General features: G+C 35.9%; 1 long non-coding RNA gene across 1 annotated transcript; it reads left to right on the plus strand.

Moving 5' to 3' along the window:
- Positions 1 to 1,898: 1,898 nt before the first annotated feature.
- Positions 1,899 to 12,316, plus strand: LOC119080300. The gene is made up of 3 exons (XR_005088307.1): positions 1,899 to 1,909; positions 5,850 to 5,853; positions 12,270 to 12,316. It is a non-coding gene; the product is annotated as an uncharacterized LOC119080300 (long non-coding RNA).
- The last annotated feature ends 788 nt before the right edge of the window (positions 12,317 to 13,104 follow it).

The following is a 13,104-nucleotide window of genomic DNA, read 5'->3' on the forward strand; positions in this document are numbered from 1 at the left end:
TGCCAGTACCGGTTTAACCTACCGGCCATAGCACACAGAGGGATTTTTTTGAAAGTGGACCATGCTATTTTTTGGCACTGATCGAAAGATAAATATTCGCCAGGTACGATATATCACCTTTTGAAGCTCATCAAAATTTCCGGCCTTTGACTGAAACATTATTTTTGTTATTTTCGAACAATGGCACAGGACATGGACGATATCTGTGCTTGCGCGCATCTACTGGACAATACCTATCTAATTAACCCCCACACATGTATGTCCATAGCCTGTGGCGGCAATAAATCATCACGTACAAAAAACACCAATTTTCGATTTTTGGAGGAGGTTTCCCAGCCAATAAAAGAATATTAAAATTAAACGACCGCGGTTTTAGACTATTGGGGCTAAGGATTATATGGGCATGTAAACAAAGTGTCGCCAAAAAATAGCTCCAACGGAGTCTGGTCCACTTTCAAAAAAATCCCTCACAGGTCGCTGACAGATGATATCCGGCAAAATTTCGTTGACCAAAGTCATTACTACGATACATTTTGGATTTTACACTTTAAATTTTGAATTTTCCGAGGAAGCAATCTCGCCAGCGAAAAGAATTTTGTAAAGGAAAATATTTCATGAAATTTTCACTTATAATAATTATGGGTTGACGTAAGACTCGAAGATAATAAGAACTTATAACTTTCAAGTTTTACATTAAAATGAATTTATAAGTGAACATCGAAATTTATGATTTTAATATTGATATTGAGTAGATGGACGGTACTCGCGAACAGCATTTCTCAGAGACTATTTTTGGGAAAACATATTTTCATATTTTCCGAATTTTCTAACATTCTAACATTCAAAATATTTTTTGGGAAAATTAGGGAAATCACGTGAAAACTTATGTATGAAAATTCATTAAAAGAAAATAAGAGAAAATCGTATAAAAGCGCCTCGCTGTGAACAATTCTACACTTTAAAGCTGTCAAGGTAGTTATGTTAACCGAATATATAAATATAATATAATATTAGACTATACAGTGAAAAGAAATTACATTGATCGTACGAAAAGTCGTAAAATATTAAAAACGGAAGAATTATTAAGGAAGTTTAAAAAAATCCCCAACCAATCTATCCCCAAATTTTCACATTTTTTTCATCAATTAAATGAATTACTGATGACTCAATTCCGTTATGAAACGAAGTGAAACCTATCAAACCCTCGCTAAACATAACATGAGATAAGCTTGACTAGAGGTGTTTCATACTCGGCCACATCTAAAATTACACGAAATTCGTACATTGGAAAACAAACAGTTAATGGATATTACTCATTAGCGTATCAAAAATCTACCCACCATTTATGCCAAAACCATATCAAATATATCCCAATTTGCATATTATACCGCTGTCATCAAGAGAAAATTACCAAAGCAATGAGATCTCATCAAGAGCTTCATCAAATTCTAGACATCTGCATATTTCATTTTCGTTCAAACCAAACTATATTTGCATATAAGGAAGCCGCAGTTGTACACCCAGCTACTGCTATGAACCAGCAGTAGGTTAGACAGTCGATATTATTGTGTTTTCTGTGCATACACATTTTAACACGGAACAGCTAGATAATATACATAATAGAAAACGGGAATCACTCTGGTGTGATGATGAGACAGAGCATGGTTGTATAAACGATGGAATGATGGGTTTCATCTATAATACCATGAAATCATGTTTTGTTTGTGCGACAGACATGAGCAATTTTTGCAAAACTACCATTCGCACTGTATTTATACGAAAACTGTGCAACCGAACATTTTCAGATATATCTCGAATCCCTGAGGAACATACACTAAATGCCATACATCCAACCACACAATCCACGATTGTGTATTATTATTATTTGTGTGTTTAATAGGAACTCATAGTTGAAGACAATAAAAGATATGGACGTGGAAGGGTGTGCATGTGTATATAAATGTGTGTATAGTCTGGCATGTAAAGGAATTCCAAAACAATTGTTGTTTGGTGTGTTTGGAGTTATTTGATGCCGGGTGGGCTTATTGTGTTTTGATTATATATGGATCACACAAACCCGTAAACCGCATCTACAATTATAAGTTCTTCAATACAAATGGTATAATAAGCTGTGTCATGTGTATATTACGTTCAGGTTCCACAATCTCAACCATTAGAATAATATTGTGTAGCATTTGCATGAAATTAATTATTTATTTTCTGCTTTATGTGCGGAATATTTATGTGTAGAATATGGAATCGGAGCATTTGAATTAAGCTTAACAACAACAATCATCGCAACAGATACAGATTATAGTATATGTAAAATTGATTAAGCATATGCTCCTTTCTCGGCAGTTTACATTTTGTAATGATGAATGTCTGCGCCAAAAACCACTCAAAAGAACGTCGTTTTCCGACGCAAATCATTCTTGTCTGCATGCAAATTAGAGTAATGGCAATTTGAAATCTTTGGTTAATTGACTTTAGGTCGAGCTACAAATTTCTCAACGGTTCAGTTTTGATAATGTGCAACAGCTTTACTCAAGTTGAAGCTAGTTCAAAACAAACATTTGGAAGCAGGTACAAAGTACAGCAGTGTTTAGATATCAATCTTAGGTAAATGTTAGATGATCGACGTTGACAACAAATATTCTCCAATAACTTAGGAGTTTCACTGAATTAAATGACCTGTATTTGTTTGTTTTTATTTCAGTGACTGTCACAGGTACACTGACTGTTACAGGTACACTGACTGTTACAGGTGCACTGACTGTTACTGGAACACTGACTGTTACTGGAACACTGACTGTTACTGGAACACTGACTGTTACTCGAACACTGACTGTTACTCGAACACTGACTGTTACTCGAACACTGACTGTTACTCGAACACTGACTGTTGCTCGAACACTGACTGTTGCTCGAACACTGAATGTTGCTCGAACACTGACTGTTACTCGAACACTGACTGTTACTCGAACACTGACTGTTACTCGAACACTGACTGTTACTCGAACACTGACTGTTACTCGACCACTGATTGTTACAGGTACACTGACTGTTACAGATACACTGACTGTTACTGGAACACTGACTGTTACAGGTACACTGACTGTTACTGGAACACTGACTGTTACTGGAACACTAACTGTTACTGGAACACTGACTGTTACTGGAACACTGACTGTTACTGGAACACTGACTGTTACTGGAACACTGACTGTTACTGGAACACTGACTGTTACTGGAACACTGACTGTTACTGGAAAACTGACTGTTACTGGAACACTGACTGATACTGGAACACTGACTGATACTGGAACACTGACTGTTACTGGAACACTGACTGTTACAGGTACACTGACTGTTACTGGAACACTGACTGTTACTGGAACACTAACTGTTACTGGAACACTGACTGATCCTGGAACACTGACTGATACTGGAACACTGACTGATACTGGAACACTGACTGATACTGGAACACTGACTGTTACTGAAACACTGACTGTTACTGGAACACTGACTGTTACTCGAACACTGACTGTTACTCGAACACTGACTGTTACTCGAACACTGACTGTTACTCGAACACTGACTGTTACTCGAACACTGACTGTTACTCGACCACTGATTGTTACAGGTACACTGACTGTTACTGGAACACTGACTGTTACTGGAACACTGACTGTTACAGGTACACTGACTGTTACTGGAACACTGACTGTTACTGGAACACTGACTGTTACTGGAACACTGACTGTTACTGGAACACTGACTGTTACTGGAACACTGACTGTTACTGGAACACTGACTGTTACTGGAACACTGACTGTTACTGGAACACTGACTGTTACTGGAAAACTGACTGTTACTCGAACACTGACTGTTACTCGAACACTGATTGTTACAGGTACACTGACTGTTACTGGAACACTGACTGTTACAGGTACACTGACTGTTACTGGAACACTGACTGTTACTGGAACACTAACTGTTACTGGAACACTGACTGATCCTGGAACACTGACTGATACTGGAACACTGACTGATACTGGAACACTGACTGTTACTGGAACACTGACTGTTACTGGAACACTGACTGTTACTGGAACACTGACTGATACTGGAACACTGACTGATACTGGAACACTGACTGATACTGGAACACTGACTGTTACTGGAACACTGACTGTTGCTGGTACACTGGTAAATGAAATGGGTGATTTGCATCAAGGTTCTGAACTTTGATTTGCATCAAGTATTTTCACTGATTGATACTCGAACACTGACTGTTACTCGAACACTGACTGTTACTCGAACACTGACTCTTGCTCGAACACTGACTGTTGCTCGAACACTGAATGTTGCTCGAACACTGACTGTTACTCGAACACTGACTGTTACTCGAACACTGACTGTTACTCGAACACTGACTGTTACTCGAACACTGACTGTTACTCGACCACTGATTGTTACAGGTACACTGACTGTTACAGATACACTGACTGTTACTGGAACACTGACTGTTACTGGAACACTGACTGTTACTGGAACACTGACTGATACTGGAACACTGACTGATACTGGAACACTGACTGATACTGGAACACTGACTCTTACTGGAACACTGACTGTTACTGGAACACTGACTGTTACTCGAACACTGACTGTTACTCGAACACTGATTGTTACAGGTACACTGACTGTTACTGGAACACTGACTGTTACAGGTACACTGACTGTTACTGGAACACTGACTGTTACTGGAACACTAACTGTTACTGGAACACTGACTGATCCTGGAACACTGACTGATACTGGAACACTGACTGATACTGGAACACTGACTGTTACTGGAACACTGACTGTTACTGGAACACTGACTGATACTGGAACACTGACTGATACTGGAACACTGACTGATACTGGAACACTGACTGTTACTGGAACACTGACTGTTGCTGGTACACTGGTAAATGAAATGGGTGATTTGCATCAAGGTTCTGAACTTTGATTTGCATCAAGTATTTTCACTGATTGATTCTGATACACTCAATCTACCTCATTATAAAACTATTAATTTCAAATTTCAATACTGTAAAGGATGTATAAGAAAATCTTTTGTAGAGTTGAAGTGGAAGGATCAATCGTAATTGTTGTTAATTCAATCTAGGTTTCATTGTAATGGATCAATAGCTTCAACTTCAACTTTATCAAAAGAACAACAAAAACTACTAAGAATCGATTATTTCTGAGGCAGAGACTTGCCTTTTTGGTACTCTGGCAAATTGAACTTCATTCTGCTTTTGATAAATAGTAGTGATTAGAGCAGAAACGCTCAAGAGCATATGAAAATGCACCATGTTCATTTTCGTAAAAGAAGTTCTTTATGTATAGATTTTCTTATATTTCATCTTTCGTTATTTGTTCAGTGACAACTTTATCAACTCTAAAACTGACAATTTTCTTTCCTTTTCTAACGTTCTCCCATCTTTCTGTAAATAGAGTCAGCATGTTGTGGTACAACATACCATTTTACAAGCGTTTCGATTAGCTGCCAAATTGTATCGGTGAAGATGAAGAAGTCAGAGGTTACACGTGCTCTAAATTACTGTGTACATGTACATCTAACGGATCGAACCGTAAAAATTCACTTATGTAGCGTCCAATTCTGATAATGGATTTCTTTTTAAAATATTGTTTTTGACTGTTTCTGCCACATTTATTTAGTTTTCCACACAACCGACACATTTACCCAAACTAACAGAGTTAATGTTACTAAAACGGACATATTTTTCGTTGTAAACAGAAAACGAAACCAGGGACGTGTATCAAATGTGGAGATTTGTTCAAGCGATTTATATATACGACGAACATATATCTGTCATACGAAATTCAAACGGGAAAACCTATACCCTTAGAATTTACCGCAATGATACAGAATAGAGAAAGGAAAAAGTGAGTAATAAAATATGAGCATACATGGAAAGGTGAAAACGATGACAAAGATATTTGCAATATCCACTTAAAATGTTATTATTTATATTATTTTACCTCTCGGAATTCCCACCTTGTTTGTTAGATTATTATTATTTTATGGGTTTCTGTTTGCCCATAATTTCCTACTTCAATCAAAACGAATATTTAAATAAATTCTGACAGGTTGCTGAGGGTGGGCTTTGTGGGTATAGCCGCATTTAAAAAGACGGAAAGTTTAGTAAATATTTGCTTGATTTTATATTTATAACTTCCTCATAAAGTATACCGTAAAAGGAAGAAGTTATTTCCATAATCTCTCTATTATAAATTTATATCAATGAATAGCACGATGCTACTCTACAAAATAAATGTATGAATCCGAGATTCTCAGTATCGTTTGTGAAGGAAAGTAATTAAAAAGCATCAGGGTAATGCTGGTGAAAATGCAAGGAAATGACACAAAATAATCATTTTACTGACTTTGCAGTTTGCTGTTTTTCCTTCTTCTTGGTGTCTTTCATCAGGGATCATTCACTAAAAGTTAGTCTGCTTTTGGGGACGTATAGGTCGATTTGCTGGTCACATCCCGTGTACCATTCTTGAGGCGTTCACTACTCAACGAACGTTACTTATAGAAACTTCACTATTTATCTCAGTGCCATCATCAGTTATTCCGGCTCCGTTTTTATAGAAATTTATTTTTACCGTTTTGGGTTCGGATCCCGTGTAAAAAAAATCTCACAAAATCAGACATCTTAGTAGTGATGAAAATCCGATTCATTCACAGCGGTTCATTTTTAAAATGTCAAATAAGAGACCTAATACACTGTATGAAAATGAACTCAAATGAACACTAACATAGATTGAATAATTTTATTCGCAAAAATTTAATTTTTATTACTCGAGCTATTCGAAAGAATCAGATCTAACCATGACACTTTAAGATATCCATCGTAATCCCTAAACTGGTTTCAGATATGAAAAGCGAACCATATTGAGGAACTGCCTAAATCCAACAGCCAAGAGTACTTTTATTTTACATGGATTTTTTCATCGAGATAACAAACTCTTTTTCTTGTATTAAAGTTTAATTTGCAAATAGATTCAATCAACTTTGACGGCTTCCACCAATCATTGGCTGCTAAATGTATATTATCCGTTGATGGAGTCAGTCTAGAAGCAACGATTTTGAATCATGTTGAAGTGCACCCAACAGCAATCTCAACTTTTCATTCCCATGTGAAAATGTCGCCTTGGCTTGACCGATGGAAGGGCAAACATTACTTGGTTTTCCAGTTTCACCCAAGAACTGTGCATCGAATACACTAACACCTACTACCTAGTGCATACTACCAAGAGACACTGTTTCGTCCAGTTATATTTAAAAACTAGCCAGCTCATTCTGCAGGAAGTTCTTGACTTCGACCATTTTGCACTGGTTTTATCTGAATGCTTATTTGCGTGCTTAGGGAAAGCAATATTTCGCTTCTATCAGATCACTGAATCTAGATTATCATCCAGCTAAAGAAAGCAATTTTACGCCATGAAAGTGTTTGCTAGTTGTTAAGTATCTATCAATCGATACTTAACGCCTTGCACCATACACAATACAAAATCACAGCGAAATTGGTCGAAATCAGAGCATAAATTGTCTTTGTATGTAGTGTTCTCTTGTTTCGCATGGGATTGCAGTCGAAATTTCAATTATTCGTCAAAATGGTCCTTCCTCCCCGATAAAATGATTGCAGCGCGCCAATCAACGAAAATATGGCTGTGGACCCAGCTATTAACTGTAAACAGAGACGAATGTGTCCATCCGAATTGGCTTGCATAAATTTCTTGTCATAGCCGTAGTACAGTGCTACGAGACCTGGTCAAAAGAACGATTAGTAAAACTTTACAAACAGAATGAATGACCGCTTTCAACTACCCAGTAAAATGGCCATTGTTCCGCAAATGTAATGGAAAAATTTTACCAACGCCGGTCTAACAATTTTCCTTAATGCAAACGACTTCAAAGCAACTATCCCACTGCACAGGGAAATCAGTAAGAATATTCCAGAAATCAAACCAATTGTAGAATGTATGGTCTGGAAGTGTTTGCCATTGTTATTTACATATTTGACCAGTATACCACTTAACGCTAATAACGATCCAATCACTTGGATGATCCAATGAATACATCGTTTTGCCGGTTTGTTAAATGGTGAGGACCAAACATTTTCCGAGTAAAACATCATTATCCCTTCCAACATCAACACTTGATACTAAAATTAATTTTGATTTTATTACCGGAGATCCTGGAGTGTGTTATCGTAATTTAAATTATCGTACACCAATTGTGCAGCTCCAAGCGTGCCAATTCATCGGCTTTAGACCGGTAGACATAGTTATCAATGTCATATAAGTAGCAACAAATCCAATTAGAGCGTGATTTATTATATTGAAGCATATCGAAAATGCCATCACAGGTGTGCTGGGTAACTTGTGTTCTTCGGAAGCATTCGGTTCGTCCATTCTTTTCTTTTTTTGTTATATTCTCGTTATACACACAATTATTGATCAAATCTTATTTGCACTCTAATCGTCTCTCTATTTAAACAATGATTTAGACTTTTGCACACGTGTTGGGAATTATATGTGATTGCCTCTACAATGAGAGTACTGTAACAAATTGAAGAGTTTTATAGATGAAAAATATTTATATTGTGAGTAGCATTGCGATTATGATGTGATTCATTGGACACATGTATTTAAATCGATGATTGTTCTATGTGTGAATGTAGTGTTATCAATGAATAAGTAAGTAGCCTTTATCTTGTGCACTCAAATGAGCAATTTTTGTGCGAATCAAAAGAATGTTTTGATCCGGGGGAAGTCCACAAATCACTTAGGGTTTTATTTCAAATTTATGTTATGGTAGGACAGTTGACCACAGTTTCGATTTGAGAGAAAATTAAATACTTCAACTGGCGCTACTGGTACAATTTTGTACAATGATCTTTGAACTATACGATTTTGCGCACAGACAACTTAAGCGACTCATAGGTGAAATGACATTTCAATTCATCACCTAACTTGTGGCTACACACACGTATGTTGAAATTAATTGTTGCGATTGTTATTCGGTGTCATTTAGCAATATGCCACGGATGTTTCCGATCTACGCCGAGTAACAATTTTCATTATATGGACCCAGGCATCATGAACTAAAAAACATGACTAGGGTAATGATAAGTCATGGTCGCCTCGGGTAAATAACTGTCACACAAAACTTGATGTTTTAACTTTTCCTCCCAAGTTTGTGTAGCCTTTTATTTTGCCAATTGTGAGAATTGCAGCACGAGTCGATGGCAAGTCAAAATACAAGGTTCCAAACAATTGTGTAGGGTACTTTTCTGTATAAGTGAGAGTGTATTGATGGTATGATATGATATGATATGAATCGGTTGGAAGGGAAAGTAAACGGTCGAGAAGGAAAGTAACGGTTGGGAAGGAATGCACCAACACACTCTCACTATTACAGAAAAATAACTTTCAAAATACCCCAATGCACACAAGATGTGTGTTTTCGCTTGGGCTTCGCCCGCGCGTGCACGCGCATCTTGTGTGTATTGGGGTATGTTGAAATATACTATTATCACATACGCGCGGTGTTCGGATGTCAAAATTATTTAACTAGAAGAATAATTCAAAAATACAAATCAGGTCTATGTTTTTGTCTCGTTTTTGCTTATGTAATGCAATACTTGTCACTATCAGTCTCGACAGGCCTCTTCTTCTTCGTGACAAGTGTGTAATAAATACTATTCACTGCACCTTCAAATGAGTCATTACTGCATTACTGACTTGACAGTTGACTTGAAAACTTATTTCACAGGGGCCTAGTGAGCAAAATAGCAATTGTTTGGAACTTTGCATTTTGTCATGAGTGATTACAGCACTTACCCTCATAGTTGGCGAATTAAAAATTTTCAAATAAGGACGCAATTCACTATCACTCATTAAGTCCCGGGAAATGAGTTTTAACGCTCACGTGAATAAATTACTGACTCATTTTCTCGTGGTGAGTGAGGCCAGAATCTATTTTTTTTAAGAATTTTTAATCTGAAAAATTCCCAAAAATAGGCTTTGAAGAAATTGAAGTTATACTAAGGCCAGTGCAATATTCTGCAATATTCTAAACGAAATCGGAGAAATTTAGGGGAAATGTCAAGATATTTTGAAGTAAGAAAAATTTGGAAAGTAAAAATATAGTAAAACCCAGATCATTGTTAGATTTTAAGATTGTGTGTTATGTTTATGCTATAACACTTAGTGATTTGTATTCGTAAAATCTCAAACTCTGAAAATATGAAATAGTTATTTGTTTACCGAGGGATGAAAACACGAAATTCCAACAACATCTATGTTTTGCAGCCGGAGAATACCAATTTTTCATAATGTACGAGACAAACATGGACATTTTACACAATTATTCAAAAGAAACACAGAGGTGTCAAAAGAAGAAGTGAGAAAAGAGATGTTTTGTTCTCCGAAGTGTCAACAAAACATCATTTTCTCATGGTCTTTTGAGTTGAGAAAATAATGTTATTCACACCGCACACGTGAACATAACTATTATTTCGTTTTCGGAAAAAGAGTCTTGCAGATTGTGACAACTAAAATTCAACGATTCGCAATTTGCAAGGCTGAAAATATAACACTGAAAAAGTCATATTAGTCGGTGTAATTTCAGGGTATAATTACTCATAAACACTTAAAACGTAATCGAATGAATTATGTGGTAGATGTGTATTATCTGGTCGTCTATCGCCAAGGAAACGAATGCTTCCCAACTGGATAAATGCGCGTAATTAGTTCCATCTTAAAATAAAACAATTCATGTCATCTCCATATCAAGAACGTTCTATTATATTTAACTGTTCACTTTCTTAGCATTCAGCAAAACACAATTCGCAGACGATAATTACAGAAGCGATAAATAACTCGAAGTTCATGCCTTCAGCAAAGAATTGAAGAAAAATATGATTTTCTCATAAGTTTACTTTTTGTGTCGTTCATACATATAACGTAAAGGTATAATATGACACGACGGCAGGGCCTATTTTTGAGATTTTTTTTTTAAATATTATGACATTTTTTTAAGAATTAAAGGAATTTTAGGAATTGTTGAGTATTAAGTATTTATTATTGTTTTATTTAATAAAGGTCATATATCAAATGCTCTCTGTTTAATATAAAAGAACTTGGTTTGGATCCGCTCCAATATGTAAAACATGACATAATAATGCTCACGAGACCAATGTATGTGGTAATATACTAATAATGTCGACGGAGATAGTGAGGCCCGGTCGTCATCCTTAAACCGTGGTTCTATCATAACGTTATTTTTATCATTTTTTTAGTACATTCACGTAAGGTTACAAAAACCTATACAATGTTGCGTTACTGTCATAACCAAAAATCTATGTATACGCTCAACGCACTTCAAGCAACAGTGCTTCGAGTGACAACTACCAAATAGAGTACTTTGTATAGAAAATTTTTACAGCTTTTTTTACAGTGTTAGAAAAGTTTTTACGCACTGTCCCGTTTAAGTACTCCATATAGAGTACCACTTATGTTTGAAAGAAGAAAAAGGAGTTACATTTCAGGCTGTTTCTCCTTCGAATGTATGTTACAGCTGAATTTTTGTATAAAAATAATTTTTGACCGTTAAAAATTTGAATTTTGTCTGTCAAAATTTTTTTATAAAAAAACGGTTTTTGTAAACGAAATATTTTTTGATACATCAAGTTACATTAAGACAAGTCCTTTTTTAAATATCGATATAAATATACTACCGTGGTAATTACTTTAAATTAGATAAGAATCTGAGACAAAACGCTTGTAGCTTTTCCTATATTTTTCAATTTCTCTTCCTTTTTTGAGAAGATTTCGTTGTCTTTGTGTTGAACTCTTAAATTCGGCTATGCTCCCAGAGCACATATACCAATATAACCAATACAGTACAAAATTCAATGCAGTATTTTCGTAACAATTTCAAAATCGGGATAGTGAAATTCAAATTAGTAACGACTGTTGTTTTCAGCACCTTTACGATTAGCTTCTCTTTTTTATTGAGAATGCTAGTACGTTAGAGGTGTCCAAAATTGTATGGAAAAACTAAAGTGCCAACATGTTTGGGGCACAGGTCAGAAAATCATTCTATATGGTCCCCTGATAAAAAGTGTATATGGGACCGACTCGATCCGAATCGATTTAGGGGCCGCTCAGGGAAGAAGTATGGGAAAAATAGCCAAAATCACTTGGAAACCAGGTTTTTAGATTTTTTTTTTTATTTCGCACTGATGATAAAGAGTGATGTTAGGACAGCTTCGTTTATATTAGTGTAAAACCATCACGAGAAAACCCTTTTCAACTTTTCCCGTGTATCGACACCTACAGTGGAAATGTTCAGAAATAAACGAAATATTAAGCTTAAATTTTCGTCTTTATTTTTTTATAGTTCCAAGTTTATTTATTCATTTATTTTTAGTTCCAACGGACAGGCCGAAGCCCTTGAACTTAGAAATATAACAAAAAGTGTATGCAATAAAATTTACAGTTTTTAACATTCAAAAGTATCGACATATTATACATTTCTTATTTTGCTTACTTCTCTCATTTCTCCATATACTCGTTATGGAGAAATGAGAGAAGTTGGAGAAATGAGAAATGTATAATATGTCGATACTTTTGAATATTAAAAACTGTAAAAGAAAAAAATTAGGAATTAAGAAATTGAAAAGAGTATGGACACGAAAAAGTTTATTGTGTTGGAAGTATATTATTGAACGTAATGTTTGATTTCCTCTTACCGAAAAAGTACTCTGTGTGAAAGACAAAATTGATTTTTTCAAATTTTTGCTTTGTTTATTTGACAGCTGGCTCTCTTCCGGAGTTCTTTTTGTTGAGTGGAAACCATACCTAGGTCTTGATTTCCACTTACTCCGTTTACGATCCGTTTGCTCTCCCTTAAAACAATTAAAAAGAGACGTGGCTTAGCTAAACGGAGGCAAAACGGCGTAAGTGAAAACCAATCATAACGTTATTGTTGGAGAACGACGTTATCCC

This window comes from Bradysia coprophila, chromosome X (assembly GCF_014529535.1).
Source record: "Bradysia coprophila strain Holo2 chromosome X, BU_Bcop_v1, whole genome shotgun sequence".
Lineage (NCBI taxonomy): Eukaryota > Metazoa > Arthropoda > Insecta > Diptera > Sciaridae > Bradysia > Bradysia coprophila.